The sequence below is a fragment of the Lynx rufus genome, unplaced genomic scaffold, assembly GCF_022079265.1.
Source record: "Lynx rufus isolate CCGP_SWC_20201006 ecotype Redwood Valley unplaced genomic scaffold, mLynRuf1.p SCAF_9, whole genome shotgun sequence".
Taxonomy (NCBI): Eukaryota; Metazoa; Chordata; class Mammalia; order Carnivora; family Felidae; genus Lynx; species Lynx rufus.
The window spans coordinates 97294048-97306961 of NW_025814897.1; the positions used below are offsets into that span (position 1 = coordinate 97294048).

Below are 12914 nucleotides of genomic sequence, written 5' to 3' on the forward strand. Positions count from 1 at the left end.
GACCGGTGGGTGTTTCTCCATTTTAAAAGTAACATTTATCACTTTTTTTCTGATTATGGAACTCACTCGCGTACATATGCCAACGACCAAAAGATACCCATTGGTAAGATTTTGCTATATTTCTTTCCGGTTTTTTCCCTGTGCAGTGTGTGTGTGTGTGTGTGTGTGTTTAACTGGGTATGTGCCGTCAAAGTATAATTTTCTAAAACTCAGAAATCCTATGAGATCTCCTCCAAATCTACAATAAAAATCATAACCTTTGGGGTTATCTTCTCTATCAGACCGAAAAAAAAAAAAAATCTAATCTATTACAAGTTCTCACGCCGCTTTACATGAGTCAAGGTTACATTTCTCTAGAATCCTCTAGGTCATTAAAGAATCCTTGGTGGGCCTACTAATCAATGCTTGAACAAAGACCCTCCTCTCCTTGCCTGGTTTCCAAGTTGGGGGTCATTTAGGTTAACAACATCTGTATGCTCTCTCGGACCACACTCTGGAAAACTGTGTATCTTGCCTTCTGCATATTACCTCATATCTATTTTCAGAAGGAAGTTTTGAGGAAGGACCAGGAATGCCCCAGATTTGCCACCTCCTCAGGGTGCCAGGGCAGCTGCACTGGTCTCCCTGCACATTTTCTTGGATTTGTCCATTTCTCCCCGCCCACCCTCTCTCCTGAACTTCTTGAGATCAGGGATTTGCTGAGTTTCCTGTCTTCCTGATCCTTCTCCTCTAAGCACCTACTCTGTGGCACATTCTTCCGGGATGGGTGGTAAGAGGCCTGGCCTTTGTCAGTGGCGAGAGAGACTCATGTGCTGTTAGGAGTAAGCAGGACTTCTCTCCCGGGCTCAGCCGGAAGGACTCCACGCCTAAGCCAAGTCAGATCTTTTTCTCTGCCCTTATCGCTGATTCTGTGGAATCATTGTGTTTAGGGGGCTTTCCACGTTCAGTCTAGAAAACCGTCTTGTCTCTTCACCGTAGGACTGACTGACTTCCTAACTTTCTTTCCTAATCAAAAGGGGTAAAAAGTTCTGGGCCACCTCAAGCTGGGGAGGGAGAGGCCTGACCCGGATTAATTTCCACACTATGAATTTTAAGCCACTCTTGTTCCATGTGTTGGGAAAACCCATCAAAATGCTAATGGCTCTGTGGTCTTACCTCCCGCAGACACTTTTTCTGCATTAGAATATATTTACATGGGCTTGAGTGGGGGAGAATTACAGAGACGTGAGATGCCCTTTTCCCCAGATCCCACCGCAACCCAGTGGACTATAAAGTCTGAATTACGAGGCCCGGAGCCCCCGTGTTTCTCAGAGGAAAGCGGCTGCTGGTTGTGGGGCTGGCCCCTTCCCTCAGCTCCGGTTATGAGTTCTTAGCTTTTGGCTTCCTTACTAGCTGCAGGGTGGCCAGTTTGGAAACATCTCTATTACCGTCGTGTGGCTTTTTAAAACTGCTTCTCTCAGAGGCGGCATATCCTCGGACAGGCACTCCTGTGTGTGTGAGACCACACAGTGGACCCATGTCGAGTTCAAGGTCTGGAACATGTTGAGACACCATTCATACCAAAGTCAACTTCAGCACTAAGACGGCGTCTGCTATAGAAGCACTGGGCTGTTTTGGAAATCTTTGAAACCCCAGGTATCTTTGGCCTGAGAACCTCTCAGATGCGTCCTCGGGAGGACAGACCCTATGGGGACAGCCCAGCGCAGGCTGGCCTCAGCCAAGGGGCTCTGGGGACTTTGGCTGCAAACAAAATCGTGGGCTCTCGTCTCCCCTTGGCCGGGTTCAGCTCTGTAGACAAACGGCTGGACCTCTCTGAGCATCATCTCCTTCCTTAGCTAGTGAGGAGGACACGAGCCGCTTGGTGGGAGAGTTATAAAGTTCACATCTTTCATTTTTCGTTCATGCAGATGACACAGTGGAACCGAGGCAGGCAGGCCGGGCTCCATCATCAGAGATGGGTCCCTTGAACCATTAGGTTCCTCCTCCGGGTCCCTTTGGCATCCAAATGGCCAGGTCCAGGATGCTGGGCACTTGCCTGGAGGGTCTGTGGGGACCCCCTCGTGAGAATGGGTGAGCCTCACTTGGCAGACATTGTCGAGAGAATCGCTTACGCCTTCTGTTTTCCCGTCTCTGAACCGTGCACCCATGTTCAGCTACATCAAGCCACTGTGGCTCAGGCTCACTTTTCCCCATCTGAGAAATGGGAAGAGCGTAGGGGGGAAGAGCGAAAATCAAAAGGAAAGAGAGCTGCGGTGGATGGACAGCTCTGGTCTTGCCTCCTTCCGGTGAAAAGAAGATGCTCCCTGACAGGACGAAGGGGTTCGCAAGTGCAAGGCTGTGGCCACTGGGCACGAGGGGTCTCAGGCTCCCGGAGGCCCCACATTCTTCATGCGCAGCTGAGCATCACAGAGGTGTCTGTCTCCCGCAGGTGCTCCTGGGGAGGGCACCGGAGACCCTGGTTGGCCCGTGCCGTCCGTCTTCAGGAACCCCCAGACCTGATGGGGACGTGGAGACAGAGGAGCCGGTTACTAGGGATGGTTGCACAGAGAATAAGCGGCTCAATGTGTTAATTTACGGGGTTGCACATGCCCTCCTCCCTGGTCCTACCACCGTCCCCAAGCCACCCAGAGCTAACGGGCTCGGATTGGGAGTCCCTCGCCCGCCGGGCAGGCCGGGGTGCCGGGGTCTACCGCTCTATGCCCAGTTTCACGCAAGATGGGGGCCCCCCTGCTCCCCAAGAAAAAAAAATCCCAATCTTTCTGAGGATGTCAGGGCTTGCCTCAGCCCCACTGTGACCCTGGGGCACAATTAGCAGGCCCATTCTGGGTCTCATTATGGGAACAGAGGGTGGTGGGGCCCAATGACAGGGCTGGTGGCACAGAGAAGCGGAAGCGCCCTCCCTCCCCCACGCTCTCCCTCCCCCACTCTCCCAGGGAGCCGGGGGCAGGTGGGGAGGAGGTAGAGACCTAAGCTAAAGCGGGCAGGGCAGCTTCGTTAAGGGCTGTGGGCGGGTGGATCCTGGAGTCACAGGACCCAGCGGGAACTCATCCTGAACTTGGCTCCTCTCCCTCTCCCCCACCTCCACATCAACCCCCTGCATTGCTAATTTAAAACAAAGCAAAACAAAGCCCTGGCCTGGCTATGTAGCCATAAACTGCAGCGCTGTTGTCTGTCAACAAGCGATGCATCTGGCTGGCAGTGGCCCAGCCTGGATCCCGTGGCCTGGCATCCGTGTGGGGAGAGGGGCCCCGGGCGGCCTCAGGGTCTCACTGAGGATGCTGCCCCTTCTTGGGGCACGAGACCAAAAGTCTTTGTGGTCCCAGGGCTCAGAAGGACGTCTGTTCCACCTAGGGGCCAGGTAGAGGTGTAGGGTGGCTAACGGGGGGGCAGGCAGAGGAAGAGAGAGGCAGAGAGGGGGTGGGGAGGGGGTTGGGAAGAAAGAGAAAGACGGTGAGCTGAGTACACAGCAAGGGAGAGAGGCATTGCTGGCAGGAAGCCGGAGAAAGACTCCTCTTTGGGCTGATCACTTCCCTTCTTTCATTGCTTCCTCTTCCAGGAAGACATCCCAGCTTTCCACCTCCTCTAGAATCCTACTGACTTGGGATTCTAGGACGTCAACTCTGAATCAGCGATCTTCAACACGGGGGCTTAATGTGTAAAACGTTAGCAAGTCCAGCTGTCGTGAGCTAAGCATTAGGATGGGTACGGTGCGTAGACTTCATCTGTTCTTTGTGCAGACCCCCGAGGGAGAGACGGGAGGGCCTGAAGAGCGTAACCTGGAACTACTTTTCACGGGCACTACCCGTTTTACAGAAAGTGGCGGCAGATTCTGTATGATGTAATTCCCGGGTCCTCTGTGCGTCAAGCACTTACTTGCCTGGGCCGGACATCGTGGGAATCGCTTACTCTTGGGAATCCGTTAACTCGTCCAATCCCCAGCTCAGGCCGGTGAGGTGGGACTCTGATGGTGCACACTTTTGCAGGCATGTAACCTGAGGTTTAGAGGGACGAGGAACTTTTCCAGGGTCACCCGGGTGGCAAGTGGCGAAACAGATTCACACCCGGGCCTGTGGGACATGAAAGCCTGATCTCTGGACCACTGAGGGCTCCCCACCTACCACCAGCCCCTCCCCTCGTTGCAGACAGATGGCAGGCTCTGGTGGCGGATTGGTTCCCACGGAAGCCCACTCGTGGGTAAGGTAGCCCTCCAAATGCTGCTGTCCTGTCCACTTAGCCCGGCCCTTCGGCCATTTTAGGGTCCCCAAATGGCAGCTTTGCAAAGGAGCAGGGTATCAGCAGCCGTCCATCCACTCCAAACCAAGCAGCTGGCCTATCACAGACCTGGCACACGGCAGGCACACCACCCGCCCTGCAGACCGGGGCTGGACTCAGACATCGGAAAGCTTTGGTCTCCTTGTGGCACTGGTCTTCACCACCTGGCTCAAGACCAAGGCAAGAGGTCACTCGGACCCCTCATTCCCGAGGCCTCACCTTGCGGGTCCACGGCTGGAGCGGTGAGGTGAGATGGGGAGGAGCTGGGGGCTGCCGGTGCCCACTGCTCTGATCCGTAAACTCTGGAGGACGAAGGCAAGGCACCGTCCATGGCTGCAAGAGGCTCAGCCCCTCAGGGTCCCGAGAAAGTGATACAAGCGGTGGACTCGTCCATTCCCCCTCTTCCTCCCATGAACACCGTTCTGTCTTCCCACGGTTTATTTAACCCATTCTTTTATGGATCCATCCACCTTCTACCTGCCCTTCTGTCCGTCCCCGTGTTCATCTGTCCTTGCTATCATCTATCCGTCCATGATGCGTCCATCTGTCTATCCATGCCGCGTCCATCTGTCCATTCGTCTTTCCATCCCTGCTAGTATCCATCCACCCCTGCAACCAACCATAACCTAGTTCCTCTTTCCCACTATTCAAGTGCTTTTTATAGATCCGTTCTCTACTCATCCATCCATCCATCTATCCATCCTTCTGTCCATCCTAGCAGCCGTCCACCCATCCGGCTGTTATTTGCTGAGTCAGGAGCTGAGACCCCAGAGGGAGTAAGATACTGTCCCCATCCTTAACTCATAGTCTGGTAGATGAGAAAAATCATACGGAACAAACTATGTACTGTGCTGCGTGTGATGTTGACTTTGACTTTACCGCCTATACACATAAATGGTTATCAGAGCCCAGAGAGCAGTGACTGATTGTGCCTGTGGAGGTCTGGGAAGGTTTCTCCGAGGAGATACTGAAGGAAGGTTTTGAAGGATGAGTAGGAGTTTGCCAGGTGGTTTGGGGAGTGGGAGGGGAGGTGTACTTCAGGGTTATAAAAGGAAAAAGGGACTTCCAGGCAGAATGCAGAGCAGGGAGGTTGGTGGGGTGTGTGGGTCCAGGTGAGTTCAGTTTCACTGTGGGGTCTGTGCATATTGGTGTGGACCTGCGGATGGGCTGGGAAAGGCAACTGGGGCTCAGATGAGCAAAGGCCCCATGTGTTGGCAAAGGGGAGCCAGGGGACCCACCCTTGCAAGAGACAGACACATGAATGGGCTCAGTCTGACAGCAGGCCAGAGGGCAGGTTGGAGGGAACAAGGCCACATGCTAGTGGACCAGCCAGGAGCCCGTTTGCGGTAAGCAGACAGGCAGCGATAAGGCTCAGCCAGGCAGGGGCAGTCAGGGGCAATGGCAGAGGAGAGTCACAGGCGACTTGGGAGACCTGGGATGGAAGAGAAACAATGGCGGGAAAATAGGAGTCTCTGATCTCAGTGTCGGTTATGCAAGGTGCTCTGTTTGTGAAAAGTCAGTAGGCTGTGTCCTCATGGCACGTGCACCCATGTGTATGTATGTTCCGTCTCAATTTAAAAATAGAGCGGGAAACATCAAGGTAGGTATTAAAGTCTCTTCATCCAGGACACTGGGTCTCATCGAGGACACTGAAGTAGCTCTCAGGCTTTTTCTTACAAATCGAGGGCTGGTTTCCCTCACACAGAACAGCTTTGCTTTGTTTGAAAGAAAGAAGATCTGAGTTTTGAGCTAGACCTTAAGACAGTGGGGGGAACTTGGCTAATAATATTACGTTCGCTGCCCTTGATTGAGCTCTATATTTTGTGGATTTTATTTGATTTTTTATGTTTTAAGGTCTCTGAAACCAGGATGCATTGTAGGAAAAGGGCCATGTTATGATTAAATTAGGCAGTAAAATAATGGTGTGATTATAACTGGAGTCTTTTTTTTTTGAGAGAGAGAGAGAGAGAGGGCGCCAGTGAGCAAGGGGCAGAGAGAGAATCCCATAAGGGAGAGAGAGAGAGAGAGAGAGAGAGAGCCAGCGAGCGAAGCGGGGCTCACCCAAAGCAGGGCTCGTGCTCACCCAAAGTAGGGCTTGAGCTCACCCCATGTGGGACTCAAACTCGGGAACCGCGAGATCATGACCTGAACCCAAGTCAGATATGCTTAAGGACTGAGCCACCCAGGTGCCCCCGATGAGTCTTAATTCAGGAAGTAGGGTGCTGTGTGCCAGGATCTCTGGTGTCCCGTGGGTACATTTTCCGTGTAACCCTCACACCATCGTATGAGGGGTCGGCTGTTGTTAGCTGTTTCCCGGATGAGGAGTTGCAGCCTGAAGTCGGGTGGTCACGTGCTCAAGGTGACAGAGCTAGTCAGAAGTGGACTCAGGATTTCAAGGCATCTTTGTTCAAAGAAGGAGCAAGTCTGGGGCCGGGAGGGTGGTGGCTTTTTCTTCCCAGAGCCTGAGACAGCCAGGTCAAGGGCGAGCACCAGCAACTTTCAACGCAGCCTCTTGTCACCCAGGCCCGTCCCCCTCTTGGCCCGAAACCATGGGATTCTTTCCCTGGTCCCAGGAGGGCTCCCGCTCTGACATCTGTGGTGACCCCCCCTCTCCTGTGGAGAGGAGGGGGATGGAATGAGATCTCAGGGGATGGAGGGGGGAAGAAATTCCAAGCCCAGCTGGTTTCCTTCACATAATGCAGATTTGCTTAAATGGGAATTAGGATTAGTGCTGGATTTTGCCTTTCCTGGCAGACTGGTAATAAACTAATCTCCTCTCAGACTGCAGGAAGGCAGAATTCCATCGGAGAGGGAGACAGCTTCAGGCTCAGGAGTGCAAAGCCTGTAAAGTAATTTTATTATTGACAGGCCCTGCCCACACTGCCTGACACGCAGCCCGCAGCTTCTTCCTGATGGGGCTGCAGCCTTTAATTTCGTTAATGGGTGACATTCACCTGGGCTGCGTGGCTGATGGGCACACTTGACATTAATACGTGTTCCCCGTGGTCCCCAGAGCTCATAAAAGCTCATTATCAGTTCTGAGCCCGTAAATGTAGTTCCCGGCTCAGGTGGGCGCGAGTTCCTCAGACATGTCCCCAGGCAGTGGAACAGTGGCCATCTGCGGGGGCCAAGAAGTAAATTCCTCCCTTTGTCCAGGGTACTTGGCCTCCCAGCCATCTGGGAGGTGATGGGAAAAGAAACTCTACAGGCAGCAGAACCCTGGGTTCAAATCTGCATCCAAGAAAAGGAGCTCTTTCTGCCCTGCTATTGGAGGGGAGTTGATCCAGTGTTCGGGGAAGGCTGTTTGTCAGAATCGATTCAACATGTGGCCACGTCCAGAGCCCCGGCCCAGCCATCCCACGTCCAGGCGTCCGGGCTGCGGACTTGCACCAGCATTCCCACACGGTGATGTAAGCAGGCAAGGGATCACCGCCACAAGCTTGCAATGGCTGGAAATGGAAACATGCCTTATAGGGAAGGTGGGGCAGGTAAATAAGGTACTGTCCGCACCTGCTAAGAGACACTGAGCAGCTGTGAAGAAAATTCAGGAAGATCTAGATATCCTTAGAGGTGGTCCTGTTAGCGGGGGGGTGGAAACCGTGGGCGGCAAGGTCCCATGTGTGCAGGGTCCCGTGGGCCCACACGGGCGCATGCTCCCGCACACGTGTGAGTACAGGGAGTAAAGCCTACCAGGTCATATTACAGACGTTTTGCAACTGATAAGGAAGAACTTTCACTTTCGTAATTACAAGTGGAAAATATATGCATATACTTCCATATCCCTCCCCGTATGTCTGTGTCTGTGGACGTACATGTGTATGTGCATGCATACAGATCATGGATTCCTCTGATTGTAGCCTCGGTCTGGCCCATGATACGTGAGGCTCCCTGGGCCAACTCTGCCTGGGTGGGCATCTGAGGCAAAGATGGCCCAAATGAGGCCACATCCTCTGGCCAAGCCCTGTTCCCCATCAGTTCGCGGGGAGTTCTGGGAACCTCATCCATGCATGGGATCTGTGGCGTAGACCCAGAATTCATTGCTCTCCCGCTATACCAGGTTTGACCTCCCATGAACCTGGCTCCTAGTGCTGGCTCTGCCCCATCTTGCCCTTACAACCTTGGCCAAGTTATCTGACTCCTCTGGGTTCATGGCCCTCGTCCCCAAAGTGGGGATAGTGTCCCACAGGATTGTAGAGGGTTTCGGGATTGTTGTCATCATCTGAAACAACACGGAATTTGACCAGGCCTTCTACTGTGTGGGCTGGTCCTTGAGAGCAGAAGGAGTCTGGGAGGTTTGGGGGTCAGGGGGCTCGGCTATCCCGTCTCTGCTGTAAGTTTTGCTCTTTTGTTCCTCAGCCGTGCGTGTGCACAAGCCGGTCCCCGCCCCCCACCCCCCCCCCCCCGGGACTGGCCTCAGCCTTGGCTGGCAGGTATGTGGCCTGGACGTGGCGAATTTGATCCTTGTCCTGTGACCTGGGGACTCTTCGTCAAACTGACAGAGGAAGTGGGGGAGAGGCCGGACTTCTGGCCCCTGCACGCTGGGGCTGAGTTGTTTTTTTTTCACTACCAAAGACCTGTCCTCTCTATTATTTATCTCTTCACGGATCCCAGATCCTGAAAGTATTGGTCTGCCTCAAAAAGCCTGCATTCATTAAGCAGTGATTAATTGTCTCTCACATTTTCAAAATTACTCAGAAAGCCTTCCCCCCCCCCCACCTCCGCCTGAGAAAAACGGAGTTTCCACAGCAGATTGGTAATGTTGTAGCTAGGAGCAAAGAAATGTGATGCGATGTTGTGGTTAGCGTGTGTGATGTCATCACGTGCCCGTTGTCCAGGCTCCTGGGCTGACTTCGGAAGGCTGAAAACGGGCTCCGGTCGGTAGGCTCTGGGGACGCCATCCTGGAAGCCTCATGGGGCTGAGTTCTGTCTCTCTGGCCGAAGATGCCCGTCTGGCTTCTGTGCCTGCAGAGACAGAAGGGGTTGTTCAGGGGGCTGTTCTGGGGAGAAGAGCAGGACCTCGGCGGCTAGGTGCGCACCTAACTGAGGCCGCCCCCGGCAGCCGCGTGCCCCACGAGCCGTTGCCTTTTGAAAATTTAGGTCTCTCTCTTCTCCTTCCACAGTTCATCCTGAAGCCATCAGAGAGAGACCTCAAGAGGATCCCGACCCTCCTGGAAGGAACAGACACCAATTGGAAGAGGTACGATTTGGCAACATGGCGGCGTCTTACTCTCATGAGAGTCTGATCTTCTCTCCTCTGCTCTTCCCACCCCACAAACCCTCCACTGCTCAGTGAGAGAGCCTTCCGCTGATGCTGGGGTATAAGGGCAAGCAAAGGGCGGCTTCCCTCTTGTCCCCACCCCAGACATTTTTCAGGGTTGGGGAGGACACCTGAAGCGTGAGGAGAGAGAGGCAGGTGCTGAGGTGGGGTCTCACTGGGGCTGGCTGCTGCCCCATGAGGCGGCCACCCGTCACGGTTGCTCCTCGGGGTCGTCTGAGGAAGTGAGGGTTGAAGCATGGGAGGCAGTGAGCCCTCTAAGGGAAGGCACCATGATCTTGGGATTGTGAGAAGGAGAGAACTTTCTGGAATGACTCCCTCATCCCCACCGTCCATCTCAGGACTCTTGGATACGGTTCACCCTCCAGGAGGGAACTGAGAATGGAAGAGTCTTTGGTCTGCTTCTAGGTTTCTGGGAGCTTCTGGGGCTGCCCCACGATCCCAGAACTGGTGATGGGCCGGGTGGCCTGATGGAAGGTTCCTGAATGAAGAGCCAGGACATCTGTCCTCTGGCCCAGTCTGTGCCGCCGTTGTGCCTCAAGGGCCCTGATAAGCCATTTCGTTCATGGGGCCTCATTTTCCCGCCAGCAAAATGGGCAGCAGTGGCTTGAAACTCTGTTCCAGCCCTCGCGGCCTCAGTTTCTGAGGCTCCCAGCCCAGGGCTGGACCTGAGGAAGTGATGGGTGTGGTGAAGCAGCAGAGAGGCAGAAAGGGAGTCGGGGGTTGGGAGGGCTGCGGAGAGGAAGGGCGTTGGAAAGCTCTGGGGAGATTTGACTGCCAGGTTTGGCCAAAGGATGTGCCTCAGACCCTCAGTGGAAAGACCACAGAGTCTGAGGTGCCAATGGACTGAGTTTGGGTCCCGGCCGATCGGAAGCGTCGGATCAACAACGGAAGCCCTGACTGAGGGCTTCTGCCTGCCAGGCGCAGTGCTAAGCACCAGCATTCAGTCTCTCAGTGGCTCTGTGGTCTTGGCACTAAAATCACCTCCATCTTAGGGAGGAGAGAATCGGGCCTCAGAGACGTTAAGTGACTTGCTCAAAGTCACACAGCAGCGAGTGAGCTGTGGCTGAGATTTAGAGTCCTCTTCAAATACAATTCAACATACAATTCTTGTGTGTTTTCCTTTGAGTGACTCTGTGACTTGAATCTTAAGGTTAACAAAATCCTTTAAGCCAAATCACCCCTCGAAATTGCATTTCTTGAAAGGACATAAAAATGATTGGTTTCCTTAGCCTAGAGGGTTTTTGTTGTTGTTGTTGTTGTTGTTGTTGTTGTGTTTTTGGTTTTTTTTTTTTGCTTTTAAACCTTGGGCTCATCATGAAGTCTCTGCAGGTCCTGTTTTTCTGATCTCTAAAAGGGGAGCATAACGTCTATCCATGGGGTTGTTCTGGGGAGAAGATGAAATGAGGGAGGTACGGAAGCCTCCCCTACACACCCCTCCCCCTGCCTTCGCACCCCAAAGCTGCTGCGAGAGTCGATGGGGGGTACACGCTGGGGAGTCCTGCACCCAACCGTGTGATGGCATTTGCAATTCCAGCTGCTTCTGGTGCTGTGATTGGGAAGCACTCGGCCACTTTCCTAGACACTGATCTGATATTCCGCTGGCCTCTGAGCTCATCCGATCACTTCTGGAGTGAGCCGCAGGCTGGCCGGGATGTTTCAGGCCAGGATCCAAGGCACGGTGGCTGGCTCCCAGAGGCAGATAAAGCCAGGTCAGGCGGGGCCCCAGACAACGGTGGCGTAGGAGCGGAAGTCCCGTGCGCCTTGTGGCCCACCCTGTCCTGCCAGCTGCCTGGGCCATAATCTCAACTGTGAGCCTCCTGGCAGCCTGCCCTGCCCCCCACAGGAAGCCATTGCCTTATCTCAGAGCCAGGATCCCGCACGCTTTTCTTAATCAGGAGAAGGCGCTGAAGCGAGTCGGAAAAAGCTTAACTTCCCCAGGACCTATCTGCTAGGGATGTTTCTCTATCGGGGAAGCCGTGGGGCTCCGTGTCTGAGAGGAGAGAATCTCTTTAAGTACAGAAAAAAGCAGCAGGGGTGCTTTTGTTCTTGGTTTACCTTCAAGAAGTTTGCAAGGGAGCAGAGTGATGTAGCCTTGCCCCCCGCGTTAGCTGGGAAACAGATACATGTTGTGGAGTCACAGGGAAAATACAAAGATGACCATAAGCAACGGGCAGACAGGTGTGTGCTGTTGTGGGAAGTGTCTTTTGGGGTTTGGGGCCAGACTGATGGAAGCTGGGTCCTAGCTCCGCTCTTGGGTAGCTGCTTGACTCCGGGTGATTTTGTCTCCAGAGTCTCAGTTTTCTCATCTATAAAATGGGCAAATAGCATGCCCAGGAAACCGCCAGCAGGACACTCCTGCTTGCTTTGAACAGCAAGCCCCCTGGGATAATGTGGCCTTCCAAGGTGACCTCCTTGAAGAGGCTCAGGCTCTTGGGACGTAAGAGCCCGGTGTTTGGGACCAAACAGTGAGGTTACCCTGGAGACACATACCTCTTTCTGCGCGTGGTCTAAAAAAGGGCCGAGAATGGGGCCTGGGTTGTGTCAGCTCTCCGTTCTGACACCCTGGGGCGTGGGGCCACCTTGGGTGTGAACAGTTCTTCCTGAGCCTTTATCCCATGGTTTATACTTCACTCCTGGTGACATTTACTGGGTGCTTTCTGTAGATAATCGTTGATCCTTCCTATGCCCCAAGAGGCAGATATTAGTAAGCTTTATATAGATGAGGATAGCTGGGATTCAGAGAAGTTGTAAATTACTCCAGGTTTCATGTCTAGAAAGCAGTCATATTAAGACCTAAGCACGGGGCTCCTGCCCCAAGGATGACGTGTTTGCCGCAGCACCCCACAGCACCCATGGTGCCCTCAAAGCCCCCCATGCGGGACCCTTCCACACCAATAGAGGTCTACACCACACCCCACAGCACCACCGTGGCTTCCCAGGGTGCCACTGACAGCACCCGTACAACCTCTGTGTCTCCCCATAGCACCCACAGAGGTACCCACAGCACCCACGAGGCACCCTGCACGACACGCAGCATCACCCCGTGGCGTCACGGCGGTCCCCCTCCTGTGTTTTCCACCCAGCCTTGCACAGAGTTCAGAGCTCCGGGAGAACAGGAAGCCCACTGATGGTTTTAATCTCCCCAGCCAGCCCTCTGCAGCAGGCTGAGGGAGCCAGTGAAGGCAATTGCTAGGAAGCATGGGGATCTGCCTCCTGCTGACATCTGACAGCAGGAAGCAGGTGGCAGGGAGGGGGTGACAGAAGCCTGGCTTCCCTAGGAGAACCTGTACCCGGACTCCAGTTTATCTGCTTTTTTTTTCTGTTGCTCATACTTTTGGTATCATACCTAAAAATCCAGTGCCAC

The 12914-nt window shown here is 53.8% G+C and overlaps 1 protein-coding gene across 3 annotated transcripts in view; it reads left to right on the plus strand.

Moving 5' to 3' along the window:
• TSPAN18 (tetraspanin 18) overlaps nt 1-12914 on the plus strand; it is a 186651-nt gene that overhangs the window by 22978 nt on the left and 150759 nt on the right. For all 3 annotated transcript variants that reach the window (XM_047071395.1, XM_047071396.1, XM_047071397.1), the window contains exon 2: nt 9393-9469. The gene's annotated coding sequence lies outside the window, so the exon portion shown is untranslated. The remainder of the gene's footprint in view (nt 1-9392; nt 9470-12914) is intronic.